Genomic DNA, 14,023 nt, shown 5'->3' on the forward strand with positions numbered 1-14,023 from the left:
AAAGGAGAGAGTAGAGAGAGAAAGAAGGGAGAGGCTGGAATGGAGGGTGAACGAAATGAGGAATGGATACAGGAAGAAACCTGGAAAAAAAACCCCACCCCCTGGATGTCCCATGTGAGTGGATGGTCGGGGCAAAAGCTGCTGGAAGCTGAAGCGGGACAAATAGTGAACCTGAACGTGTCAATGGATTGGCCGGGTCCATGGAACTCTGGTGAAAGGAACCTGTTCGTGGATGACAAATGGAAGCCCCTTGCTGACCCGCTGTCAGAAGGAGAGCAATGTTGGAACCGTTTTGTTCATACCGGTTGTTTGTTGAATACCTCAATAAACATCACATCTGTTTCTAAATTACAGACATCTTCTGATTTTTTGCACAAAGAGAGGAGCCAAAAATCGAACCCTCACACGTCCAGGCAGATCTCAGGTATGGTCTGCCACCACCATGACCAAGTCTAGTCAGAATTCAACTTCTGTTTGTAAGTTTTTCCGACCTCCAACCTGTTTTATTTTATGTAAACCAACTGAGAATATTATTTTAGGCCTGTTTTGTGCATGTACTGTAGGGTGAAGGGACTGGAAGATTCTGCACTAAAGCACTGTATTAGAGAAGGAGTTTGAGCTGCAGATAAAATTCCAGATGGCAGCGAATGGGCAGATGAGGATTTACTGATAGATCTGGATGGTTTGGAATCCTGATTCCTGGTCATTTCATACTAAGAAGAAGGCGAAAGATTTATACGATCTGAAGAGAAACCAGGGCTCCAATTCTGGCAAACCTTTTCACCTATATAGACCAAAATGCTCACATGCCATCGGAATGGGGTACAGCCATTATTATCCCCATTTATAAAAAAGGTAAAAAAGACAATCCAGCTAATTATAGGCCAATCAGTCTACAACCCATAATTAGTAAGCTTTATGCCAGACACTTATCATGGAAATTGATAGATTGGATGGACTCTGAGAGTGTTTTGGCAGATGAACAAGCTGGATTTAGATCTGGTAGATCTACACAGGACCATGCCCTTATTCTAAGGCACCTAGTAGATAAGTACACCAAGAAACCCCGAGGGTCCCTATTTGCCGCTTTTATTGATCTTAGATCGGCTTTTGATCTAATTTCACGAGATAGGCTCTGGAGTAAGTTAGAGTCTTCCTCAATAGATAGACGCCTTCTGCTGCTTATGTATAAGCTGCATGAAAATACAACGCTCAGAATTAGATGTAACAAGGAAGGACAATTGTCTGATAAAGTTCCAACCTATAATGGTGTGAAGCAAGGGTGTATATTAGCTCCGCTGTTATTTAATTTTTATATCAACTCAATGGTAACGGCACTTGGCCATCCAGAGTTTTATCCCCCCAAACTAGCCAATAGACATATATCACTTCTGTTATACGCAGATGATGCAGTCCTAATTTCACAGACACCAATAGGACTTAAGAGAGCTTTATACGCTCTCGCACAATACTGTAAAGAAGAAATGCTCCAGATAAATTACTCGAAGACCAAAGTTTTAGTGTTTGCTCAGAGGCCCAGGATCTATAAGTGGTTAATAGATGAGCATGAGATTGAACAAATCAAGGCCTATAAATATTTGGGCGTTGTTTTCCAGTATAAAGGAAACCACAAGGCCCATGTTAACAATGTGGTACAAGCAGCACAAAAATCTAGCCTTACTATACTAAAATTCTTCTATTCTAAGGGAGGCCAGTACATTCCAGCTGCACTAAGATTGTTTCAGGCCAAATCCCTTAGTCAGCTCTTGTATGAGGCACAATTGGGCCCCTATTCTTCTTCTTCATTTATCCAGTTAGAAGTAGTTCAGTCCAAATTTGTGAGGGCTATATTACAAGTTCCAAGAGGGGTATCCAATGCAGCCCTCAGGTTTGAAGTGGGCTACCTGAAGGTTGAAGCCAGAGCTTGGCTGGCTATTTTTAACTTTTGGCTAAAACTAACCTTTCAACCAATTGGACTGACTTCACTGGTATTACAGGATAACCATCAGTCCCCTTGGAAGAGAGCAATATACCATAAAATCAACAGATACGGCTATTCAGTAGAAAGTATCCAACAAATGGGATACAATAAGGCCAAGAGTAATCTTAGGCAGCGTATTATTGAGACAGAAAGGCAGCAGGATCTTGGTGTTATTAGAAATAGGTTTACAGTTGACAACGCATTGCTCCCACTGAAACCGGCAAAATATCTCTACTTACCCTTAACACCTAAACAACGCAAAGCTCTTACTTTGGCCCGCTTCAATGCACTTCCGTCAGCAGTCCAGGATGGGAAGTATAACAACACCCCTTACACTCAGCGTCTATGCCCCTGTAACTCTGGTGAGATTGAATCTATCTCCCATGTGTTACTTCACTGTGCTTTTTACTCTAACATTCGAGAAGTCCATGTTGACCCTTACATAAGGGCATTTCCTGGACGATCAGAGGTACACTACACACAGCTTTTGCTGACAGGGCAATGCCCTGGCAGATATGTTGGGCTTAATTCAGATATGCTGACAAAAGTTGCTAAATTCTGTGCTGCTGCAATAAAAATCCGTGAAGGAAAGGTTCCACCTAAAGCGCAGTTATAGAATCTGTAAATTGGTGTACACCAATTAATGATCACACGGGCTATATGAGCTTTAAAATAACAAATTTGGCATTCTATGCAAGCTGTAATAGCCCATAGATAAGGCCTATGATAGGGAGGTAGGAGATATCTAGTAAGATGTATATATGTATATAGATACTTTTAGTGCTTTGGTGTTTTTAGTGTTTTTAATGCTTTTATATTGTTCTTATGTTCTTATGTATCTTACTTTTGCTGGTCAATGACCGCAATAAACATTTATTTATTTACTAAGAAGAAGAAAATTAACTTCTTCCCACACATACATTGAATTGCTGAAATAAAAATAGCTTTTTAAATCCCAAGAATGCAGGATTTTTGAATGGAAATACTCTAAGGTTTGTTTAGTTTAGGTACTCAACAATAATTCCTGTAGGTGTATTTTTCTTATCGTGATACTTGCTGGATCTCAGGGTTTTGTTTTGTTTTAAGGATCCCACAAACCTAAAATCTGCTTTGCTCATTGAGAGTTTGATATATCACCTTTTTGCCTATGTCTTTTCAATAAAAGTAGAAAGGTTGGTTGTGTGCTACAATCAGTCTCTGCCTGATCTAGAACTTTAAGGGTGGAATTCTGCCAGTTTTGACAGGGAGAGAAAACAGTAACTCTTCTGCTGAATCTAAGATGTCAGTGGCTACTTGTGTTAAATTTTAGTCATGGAACATATAGTTACCGTATTTGCCGGTGTACAAGATGACTCTTTGGCCCTGAAAAACATGCCTCCAAGTGGGGGGGGTCGTCTTATACGCCGGGTGCACTTGAACCCCAACAGCCCAGAGCAGGTATATCCGTGCGCCCCTGACAGTGTGAAGCCGAATCCTTATCAGCCTTCGTGTCTCTGAGCGCCCCTCCCCGCCTGGTCTCGGCTGGTCTCTCTGGTTTGTCTTGCTGGTTCTCCGGAGGGAAAGAGAGTCACCCAGGCAGCAGAGTCCTCCAGGCAACAAACGGAGGCAGCACTTCTCTGGTTTGTCTCGCTGGTCCTCCGGAGGGAAAGAGAGTCACCCAGGCAGCAGAGTCCTCCAGGCAACAAACGAAGGCAGCACTTCAAAGTGTTTCAGACGCTTTGAAACAGACACCTCACGACCCCAGACATTTGGTGTGTGGAAGGTGTGCAGAAGAGGGAGTAGTCTTGTACGGCGAGTATAAAAGGATCTCTATATTTTGATTGGAAATGTTGGGGGGTCGCCTTATACGCCCAGTCGCCTTGTACGCTGGCAAATACGGTATGTTTCCTTTTATTAAGAAAATACCATAAATACCCATCAAGACAAGGATATACCACTGAAAGAAGGAATTTGCCACTAGTTAAGAAGGACTGCATTGAGGACTATAAATGTCTTCCTGTCACTATCTAGTGCTCACAATTAGGTTTCAGTTGTCTTTATTTTTTATATTTATATAGATCAAACTGCTGTAGGGGAGTTGAGGTGTAAGGAAGATGATCCAGTGCTCATTGAAAGGATTCAAATATGCTTGAGTGTAGCATAGCTATTTTCCTCCATTGTTGATGCAGAACGTAATATCAACGGTTGGACTGACAGTTGTAATTTGAAAAGCTTTAGGAACGTGTCCCAAACTGCTGTTATAAAAAGACAGGGACCACAGATTGTCTGGTTGTTCAGGAGGAGGTGCTGTAAGTCTAAGGATGAAATTAGGGTGGGTGGATGAATTATTTTCCCCAATAGCTTGGTTCAGCTAGTATACTTGTGCTCTTATGTTCTTCTATCAAACTATGTGTTCTGTTTCTCTTGCTTTGGTTTCTCTGTTTCCTGCCTATGTAAATCCATCGTATCTTTTTAAGTCTGATCTTAATTCCTGATTTTTCTTTTTTCTTTTTTGCCATTCGACTCTCCTCTTTCTCTGTGTAAAATCTACATATAGATAGAAAGCTAGGACAAACTTTGTTCTTCTGAAAGATAAATGTATATTTTGAAAAACAGTTCATTTTACACATTCTTATTTTGTTTTGCATATTAAGATGGAAGGTTTCCTAATAGTGTTGTTGATTGATTGCTTCACAATTTAAGGATTAGGCTTGGGCTGTGTTACAACTACATTGATTGCATGAACTGGTTTATCTTTTTTTGCTGATTTTATAGTATATCTTTCATTCAAAGATAGCAAAGGGAGAATATAACGATTTAAAATTGAATAAACAAAAGTTCAGTTACAGTTGCCACAGTGGTAAGCCAAATAAGTAGTGATATGGTAACCACTTCATTGTGGCTTCATTACGAATTAAGTGATATTTGGAAGTGAGAATCATGATGTTGGGCAGGAGCAAGTACAGGAGACTCTGTTGTCAAGGTGGGTCCATTTCCAGCTGCTGGGCTGGAAAATTCTTACATTCTAACAAGGTCTCTTCAGCAAACCATTCATTCATCTCATTAAACAGTGAGCAGGCAGAATCAAGGATCCCTTTAAGGCAGGGGTCAGGGAACTTTTTTACCTTTTACCCCCCCAAAAATTTATATACGCCGACATTACCCCCTTGATTCGAAAGGGAGGAAATCATACATTATTTGAATGAAAAATATTATTGAATCTATACAGGCTGTGTACCAAACTAACAGAATGCACCAAATTTGATAAAGATGTGCACTATTTTTGCTGGAACACATTGCACTCCAGCCATGGTGTGGTATAGGGAGTAGTAAGGTGTCCAACGTGCCTAGCAAGTTTCATTAAATTTTTGCTAGCTTGCAGAGGATCATTAGTGGCTCCCAGAGTGGTCCTAGCAATGACATGCTTGCTAGAGACAGCCAACGCAGAATTGGGGGGGGGGGGTCCTACCACTTTAATCATTCTATGTGTGGTGTGCAAAAAGGAACAAACCAGGCTAAAGGTCATGTCACCCACCCTGGTGCCACAGCCCAATATCAAAGGACCAGTGTGCTTTTTTTATCATCATCAATGGAAAACTCAGCAGTGGTCAGAGGATTGGAAAAGATCAGTTTACATCCCAGTCCCAAAGAAGAGCAGTGCCAAAGAATGCTCTAACTACCATACAATTGCACTCATTTAACACACTATGCTCAAAATCCTCCAAGGCAGGCTTCAGCAGTACATGGACCGAGAACTCCCAGAAGTACAAGCTGGATTTCGAAGGGGCAGAGGAACTAGAGACCAAATTGCTAATTTGCACTGGATTATGGAGAAAGCCAGAGAGTTCCAGAAAAACATCTACTTCTGCTTCATTGACTATGCAGAAGCATGGCAGAAAGTGAGGAGGAATTAAAGAACCTCTTAATGAGGGTGAAAGAGGAGAGTGCAAAAAATGGTCTGAAACTCAACATCAAAAAAACAAAGATCATGGCCACTGGTCCCATCACCTCCTGGCAAATAGAAGGGGAAGAGATGGAGGCAGTGACAGACTTCACTTTCTTGGGCTCCATGATCACTGCAGATGGAGACAGCAGCCACGAAATTCAAAGATGCCTGCCTCTTGGGAGGAAAGCAATGTTAAATCTAGACAGCACCTTAAAAAGCCACCCTTCCCCCCCGCCTTAATTCAGTTTCTCTTTTGCTTGCCTGCCTGTTCATTTTCAGTTCTGAGTAGTCTCTCTCTCTCTCTCTCTCTCTCTCTCTCTCTCTCTCTCTCTCTCTCTCTCTCTCTCACACACACACACACACACACACACACACACACACACACACACACACACACACACACACACACACACACACACTCCATCCCTCCATTTTGCACATTTAAATAAGCTTGATGAAGTCCTCGGTCTTTCGCACCTTTCTTTCTTCCCTCCTTCCCTTGCTTGCTCCGTTCCCTGCTGCTTCTTTGCAGTCACTTCCGGAGGAAGCAGTCATTCAGAAGCCCCGGATTGGCTGATTGCCCAGGGCTAATCCCCAGCTGCAACCAATTAGGGAAGCTTATCTCCCCAATCTCTGAACAAACGGAGCATTTAGAAGTGCCCTACTGCAACAAGTAACAGGGCAAGGTGGTTTACAATTAAAGCTTTGGCTGCAGAGGGTGGGGGTGGGTGGGAGGGAGGGGGGTAGCAGCCTTCTCATTACCCCCAGGATTTTCACTTTTACCCCATTTGGGGTAATTTACCCCTGTTCCCTGACCTATGCTTTAAAGTGTGGGGCTGCATGTGCCTCCACCTCCCTCTGCACTGCCCTTTTGGTTCCGGTCATGATGGAACTCCACATGTGTGCATACATGGGAGAAGTTGTGTGCGAGAGAGGTGGAGCCCCGCCCAGCAGGGCTGAAAATGAGAGGGTACATTGAGCAGAATCATAATCATTCAGCAATCTGAGTCACAGGCACAAACAGCATTGAGTATGGATCAGTTAAGACTATTCTCTCCAGCACTCAACAATATGGCTCTCCTAAGCATTCAGCAGTTTCTGATTAAGTATTAAGTGGCTAATTTGATTTTGAAACAATATTGTGTGTGTTCTCTAAAATCCAGCACTGGTGTTCCTTTGCACAGACAGGCAGCACACCTGACAGGATGCCTTTTTTCTCCAAGTTTTTCTCCCAGTCAGGATTGGTCTCTGGCCTCTCCTGAGTTTCCAAGGGGATACTGCTGGCTAGGCCATTGATTTCCTCTTCTTCCCTGACTTCCTGCAACTGAGACAGGTGATCTGAGGACAACTCAGAAGGGTTATTTGTGAAGGAATCACTGAGTTGGGTCCTTTTGTGGAGTACAATTGTAAAATTTGGGAAAGGTTACCTTCTTTAGGGGAGAGAACTAGACTCCCAAGTGTGTTTTGTAGTGTTTTGCTTATAGATTTGGGAATACCAACAATGGCTTAAAACATTTTTTAAAAATTATTTAACACTGAAAGATCCACTTGACTGTCAAGGACCATAGAGTAAGAGTTAGAATTCTGCTTATTGATGTATCTGAAAACTGAAATACTGACTTCTGTGCTCCTGTAGAATCATGACATACACAGCTGTCCTTGGGAAGACTGAGATTGCAATAAATAGTTGTGCTGAGCTATTCCTATATTTGAGATCAGTTTTACATTTACTGACATGAACGAACAAAAGGACAGGATGAGTTTTTTTTAACTTTGTGAAAAGCTGCATCTCTGCTGCTTTGAAAAGAAATTGCACTCATTGACTTTAAAAGTCTCTGATAATGCATAAGCTACTTAAGAGTATAGGCGATATGCACACAAAATACATAGAATACTTTTGATAGTTCTGTAGTAGAATGAGGAGGAAAGTGAACAAGAAAGGATGAAATGCAATTTTGTAGAATTGCACACTCCAATTTGGAATGAATCAAGAATAAAACACAGTTATATTCCTGCAGTTGAAATCTAAATTCCCTTGTGTGTATGCATACTTATCAAACTAAAGTAGAGTAAATACAAGGGAAATTATCGCAAGTGTTTGCTTGGGAGGTAAGAACTTCACATGGCCCTGTACTTTATGTCTAAATCCAGTTGCCAGTCTCAACAAGGGTAGACCTTTTCAATGAATAACTGACTAGTTAGTCTATGTTTGTGTAAATTCCAGTGATCCAATAATTCTATAACTGAACTGGGAATTGTATTCAAGCTTTATCTTTTCCTAGGAAAAATTATTGCCATCAACACATGAACTGGTTGTTCAAGGGAGAAAGGACTCGTATAGCTGATGCTTTCTCCAAGGCTACAAAAATATTTTGGCAGTTGTCTTGGAATCAGTAAAGCAACCCTTTCCAATCTGGTTGCTCTCTGCAGTTTATTTTGTGTCTCCTATCCTAGTTTGAATTGATTATGCAGGCTCAGGCATTTTATCTCTGTTATTCATTCCATGGAAGTATCAAGCTATGTATCTCACTTGGAGGGACTCCTCTCCATTTGTCATATCTACAATTTTTAAATGGTTCTCCTAAGCCATTTCTCCTCCTTGTATACAAGAACTCATTATTGATTACAACCAAGGACTTTTGCATACCTTACAGAGAAAAACAGACAACACCCAGAAAATACTTTCTCTGCTAGATATTGCCCAATCCCTTCAGTGATTCATGAATAATATAGCAAGTCCTGTTTAAACAAAAACAAAAAGCTCCAACTTGTGCTGGGAAATGTATTATCCAGATTTCCAGAGACCTGGTAAATGTTTTGACAAGGTATAAAGTGAGACATAGGAAGAAAAGGGGCCAGTAGTATTGTTGTAGTGACCAGGGTTAATAAGGAATAAAACACAACCAGAAAATCCCACCCTAAAAACCACAGCCAAAGTTCACTTTTTCCTTAGCCTTTTACAGAAACTTATGATTGATTTTTATACTTCTATTCACAAGTATAAACACTACAAATATGTGTTTCTTACTTGAGTTAGTATGTCTCCAGAATCTAGACGCTGCAAGCAAATGTCTACAAACACAGCTAAAAGTTTAGTAATATAAAGCGAATAACCAACATATGTCATATGTAGTTAATCTTGGTAACTAACAGTTATTTTTGCCTTGCCCTCACATTCAGTGACAAGTTCTATTTAGCTCTGTTTGTGTTACTCATGGAAGGTGTTTGTGCCATCAACAAACACAAAGTAGCTGCAGCCGCTAGAACCAGTAGGCATGGTGCTCTAGAATTTTTTTTAATTATTAAATTTTAAAACTAAATATATTAATAAGATATTACATGAAATGTGCATTCTATGTACACAAATTACATACAAAAGAATAATAACAGAAAACTTCACCTTATACCTCCTTATACCTGACCTTCAAGCTATCGTTTAATGGTCCCCATATCCCTCCCAAAAATACTTCTAATCTTGGTTTGGCTTTTCCACTTTCCATTTACTCAGTACAGCATTTATTAATCATCCCATATATCATTATATCTATTTGTCTTTAACTTTCCTTTTTTGAACTTAATTTCTGAAGTCAATTTATCATTAATTGCATATTCCAAATTTCATTATGGCATTCATGCAATTGGAAAACCCAATTTTTCTTCCAGTTTTTTTGCAATGAGCAGTTGTGCCGCTGTTAACATATTAATTATCTCTTTTTTTAGATTACTTACATCATCATTTTCAGTTAGAAATAAAAATGCTATTTTTGGTGACATTTCAATATTTAACTTCCAATATTTATCCAATCACTTCAAAAACTTTGCATCACACCTTTTGTACCACTTCACAGTTCCACCATAAATGCAAGTATGTTCCCTATTCTTTGTCACATCTCCAGCATTTCTTAGACTATTTAGCATCTACAATACTTCGTTTTACTAGAGTTAAATATTGTCACAATATTATTTTATACCCATTTTCTTTTATTCTAACTGACATATTTTTAAAAACCCTTTTATTCCAAATATTCTTCTAATCCTCTTTATCTATTCTCCCAACATCTGTCTCCCTTAACCCTTCTAAATGATACTTTATAATATCTTCAAATTTTGTCAATATCTTATCTAGAAATCTGGATTTCTTGCTATATTTTATCCATCGTTCCAACTGCATTAATATTAACCAATTTAATTTTTCTCCTGCAAACATAATTCTTAATTGTTCCGAAATTTTAATTTTTTCCTTCCAATCTTCCTATTTGTATATCTGTTTTCTTTTAAACATATTTTTCAGTTCCTTTATCCCATATCTTGGAAAACTTTCCGGCTCCACTACTGGAGTTAAAAGTGACATTGCAGGACAAAAAACATGTCTCCATATATTGCAGGTCTCTAATATGTTCTTTATAAAAGGGTTTTGTATCTTTTTTAGGCGTTCTAAAAGTTATGATGGCCTTAGACAACAGAATACTTCCAGTCATTACTGCAGGAGATGTCCACAAACATTATTGATTGTGCCCTGCTCTTGTGCTCTGTGGCTGTTGGTCCAACTCAAGGAAAACACTCAACCAACCTGTACGTTCCTTTTGCCAGGTTGGAGGAAGTGGTTCTGCTTTTGTGCTCCTTCCAGGTCCCTGCTGGTGACCTATGTGTGGTTCTCTGACAATAATCACATCTAGCTGTCAAATTTAAATTTTATATTTGCTCCTGGTCTACTTTCTTGCCCCCCCCAAAAAGTGAATATAACAAGTGTTGGAATATTTCTATAATTTTCTCTATTGTTTTTGAATGCCTGATTTTCTTTATGTTATATGAGTTTATGTAACTTTTTCTGCATGGACTGCTGTGCTTCTTAGTCCCATTTCCTTTCACAACTGAACTCTTTCATTGTCCATCAGTCCAAGAAGTTGAACAGCATACTCAAAGTAAATGCCATAACCCTTCAAAAGGGAGAACCCCTATGATAGCATGAAAGAGCTTAACAACATAGCCATTTTCCACGAGTCGACTTCGTGCTTTTGCAGTGTTAGAACTGCATGTGCAGAGACTTTCTGTTGCTGGATCTGTAGACAAAGATATTTTTTGAGACTACGTAGAATCTTTTTCTTTCAATCTCTTTATGAAGAATGACTTTCTTAAGATGCGTCTTGATCATGGCTGGAGTTGTATGGCCTTCCAGATGTTTTTGAGCTGCGGCTTCCATCACCTTCTGCCCTGCTAAACTAAAGGTGAAGATTCAGAATTACTGTCCAGCACTGGCTGGAGGGCTACACGTTCCCCATCCTTCATCTGTTCCAAAATTCTGCTTCTGGAAGAGGATAGCTAGATGTCTTTTCAAACTCAGAAGCAATGCATGGAAAGAGTGACCAAGCTCTTTTTGTTCCTGCACATTAGCTATGGCACAGCCCTATATGCACAAAGGTGATGACATCAGTAGTAGCAGCCAATTGCCACTGATTAGAGGTTTTCTTTAGGATTTTCTGATGCACATGACTTTATCACATTCTGTATAAGTTGTATGCATTCTGGCCCTCCTTTCATCAGTGGTGATTTGCTTGATGATGATGTCATCTCCCTTCTACATGTGGAGTTGCTCGACAGAATTTCAGCCACTGCTTCTGTACACAAAGTCTCCACTTAGCTTTAAAAAGAAAAAAAAGCATTTGAGCCAAGTATCCCCTTTGTTCTATCCTGTGATACCTAAAACATTTTCCTCCCTTGCTTTAGCCCACAGCGCCACCACGTCCCTTCTTATAACAACACATAGGCGTTTCTATTTCAGATATTGAAATAGTAACTCATGGGTGTGATATAGCAGGGGTGAGCAAATTCCAGAGCTCCAGGACCCACACATACTCATCCCTGGGCTTTGGAGGCCTGCACAGGACTTGCTTCCATGACCCTCCACCGTCAGAGCTATAAAAAACCAGCAGTATTAGGAATAGCATATATACTACATTGATATTTAATAGATACTTTAATTTTAGGGTTAAAACTTGTATCTGCTGTGTAATACCACTCAATGTTTTTATAATTTGATTGACTGTGCCTGGTTTATAATCATCATCATCATCATTATCTCCTGCATGGTCACAGACCTTGTTGAGGTGTAGGGACTTACGTGCTTCAGTGAGGTTGAGAGCTATGCTGAAGGGTCTCTCAAGGAGACAGATCTCAGCTGAGAAGCCAGACCAACTGTGTCCACCAACCATCAATTACGATCCATACTGGATCAGTTGTTGCCTGGGCTAACAAGGACCGTGTCAGATGCTATAGCCCCTGGTATCTAGTGACAAATGGGCTACAGGGTTCAGCAGACCCTGTTGAGGAACCAGGACAGGCAGCTGCAAAGCTACGGAAACAATTTAAACACAAAACTTGGACTCTCACTGAAAACCGAGAAATTATGAAAAGTTATTATGAGGCAACCCCCACAGTCCATGGTTTTCAAAAAAGATTGATGGAAATTTGGAAGAGGAAACACCCGAGTAGTGACATAACTGAACAACGATTAATGGACCAGAGAAGGTTTATCATCCAGAGTAAAGTGTTTTCAGAACTGGAATTGCAAGAACTAGAAAAGATGGTAACATCAGCAAGAATAATGATCATAATACAGAAGGTAGAGGTAGACACTATAATGGAAGAAAACATATTATTAGAGGAACATCGTATGGAATAACCCAGAAATTGTGAGTTGACAGCACGGCAAACATCACTGAGGGGAAAAATAGTAACCCATATTAGCCAGAACACAGAAAGACAAAGGCTCCGTGATTTGCACCAATTACAAAATAAACCAGTAAAAATCTACTGAATGATGCAAATTTTATCATCAGAACAATTCCAGCCAATATGCTAAAGGAAACAAACCAGCTCATGTATATCACAGCTACCAAAATAACCATGCAAGCTGCAAACAAACAAACAAACAAAAAACCAGAAAACTCCCAGCACTCTAAGATGGAAAATTCAGCTGGAAAGAAAAATAAACAATTTACGTGCAGACATTAGCAACTTAAAACACTTGAAAGATTCCAGACTTAAAAATGAAGAAGTAAAATCCAGACTATGCAAAATATATGACCTAGAAAGGAAAACAATAGTTGAAACTATGGAAGAATTAAAACAGCAGGTAAAAGCTACAACAAAGAAAATTAAAAGATATGATGGACACTTGAAACAATATAGAGAAAAATCAATTTTCAAATAACCAACAATTATTCTATATATCACTAGGAGAAAATGCAGAGCAAAAGAAATTAGGCCCATATAAAGATGATGCCCTAAAATTTTGGAAAGAAATATGGGAAAGCCCAACCGGACATAACAAAAATGCCTCATGGATTAAAGACATTTGTAAAGAAACTCAAGGAACACAAATTGATGATACAGCGGTGCCTTGCAAGACGAAAATAATTCATTCCGCGAGACGTATCATCTTGTGAGTTTTTCATCTTGTGAAACGCGTTTTCCCATAGGAATGCATTGAAATTTAATTAATGCGTTCCTATGGGTCAACCACAACAAACTATGGCAAGTCCTAAAAGAAATGGGCGTGCCTGACCACCTTATCCATCTCCTGAGAAACCTATACGTGGGACAGGAAGCAACAGTTAGAACTGGATATGGAACAACGGATTGGTTCAAAATTGGGAAAGGAGTGTGACAGGCTGTATATTGTCCCCCTGCTTATTTAACTTATATGCAGAATACATCATGCAAAAGGCAGGACTGGAGGAATCTCAAGCCGGAATTAAGATTGTCGGAAGAAATATCAACAACCTCCGATATGCAGATGATACCACTCTGATGGCAGAAAGTGAGGAGGAATTAAGGAACCTTGTAATGAGGGTGAAAGAGGAGAGTGCAAAAAATGGTCTGAAGCTCAACATCAAAAAAACTAAGATCATGGCCACTGGTCCCATCACGTCCTGGCAGATAGAAGGGGAAGATATGGAGGTAGTGACAGATTTTACTTTCTTGGGCTCCATGATCACTGCAGATGGGGACAGCAGCCACGAAATTAAAAGACGCCTTCTTCTTGGGAGGAAAGCAATGACAAACCTTGACAGCATCTTAAAAAGCAGAGACATCACCTTGCCGACAAAAGTCCGAAT

The 14,023-nt window shown here is 39.9% G+C and overlaps 1 protein-coding gene across 5 annotated transcripts in view; it reads left to right on the forward strand.

Annotated features, from left to right (window-relative positions):
• Positions 1-14,023, forward strand: part of ELF1 (E74 like ETS transcription factor 1) — a 121,615-nt gene that overhangs the window by 9,607 nt on the left and 97,985 nt on the right. Inside the window, exon 1 of one of the 5 annotated variants that reach the window (XM_078390720.1) lies at positions 355-476. The exons of the other annotated variants lie outside the window; for them this stretch is intronic. The gene's annotated coding sequence lies outside the window, so the exon portion shown is untranslated. Of the gene's footprint in view, positions 1-354; positions 477-14,023 lie in introns of those variants that run through there. 5 annotated transcript variants of the gene reach the window in all.

The sequence above is a fragment of the Pogona vitticeps genome, chromosome 3, assembly GCF_051106095.1.
Source record: "Pogona vitticeps strain Pit_001003342236 chromosome 3, PviZW2.1, whole genome shotgun sequence".
In the NCBI taxonomy this organism is placed as follows: domain Eukaryota; kingdom Metazoa; phylum Chordata; class Lepidosauria; order Squamata; family Agamidae; genus Pogona; species Pogona vitticeps.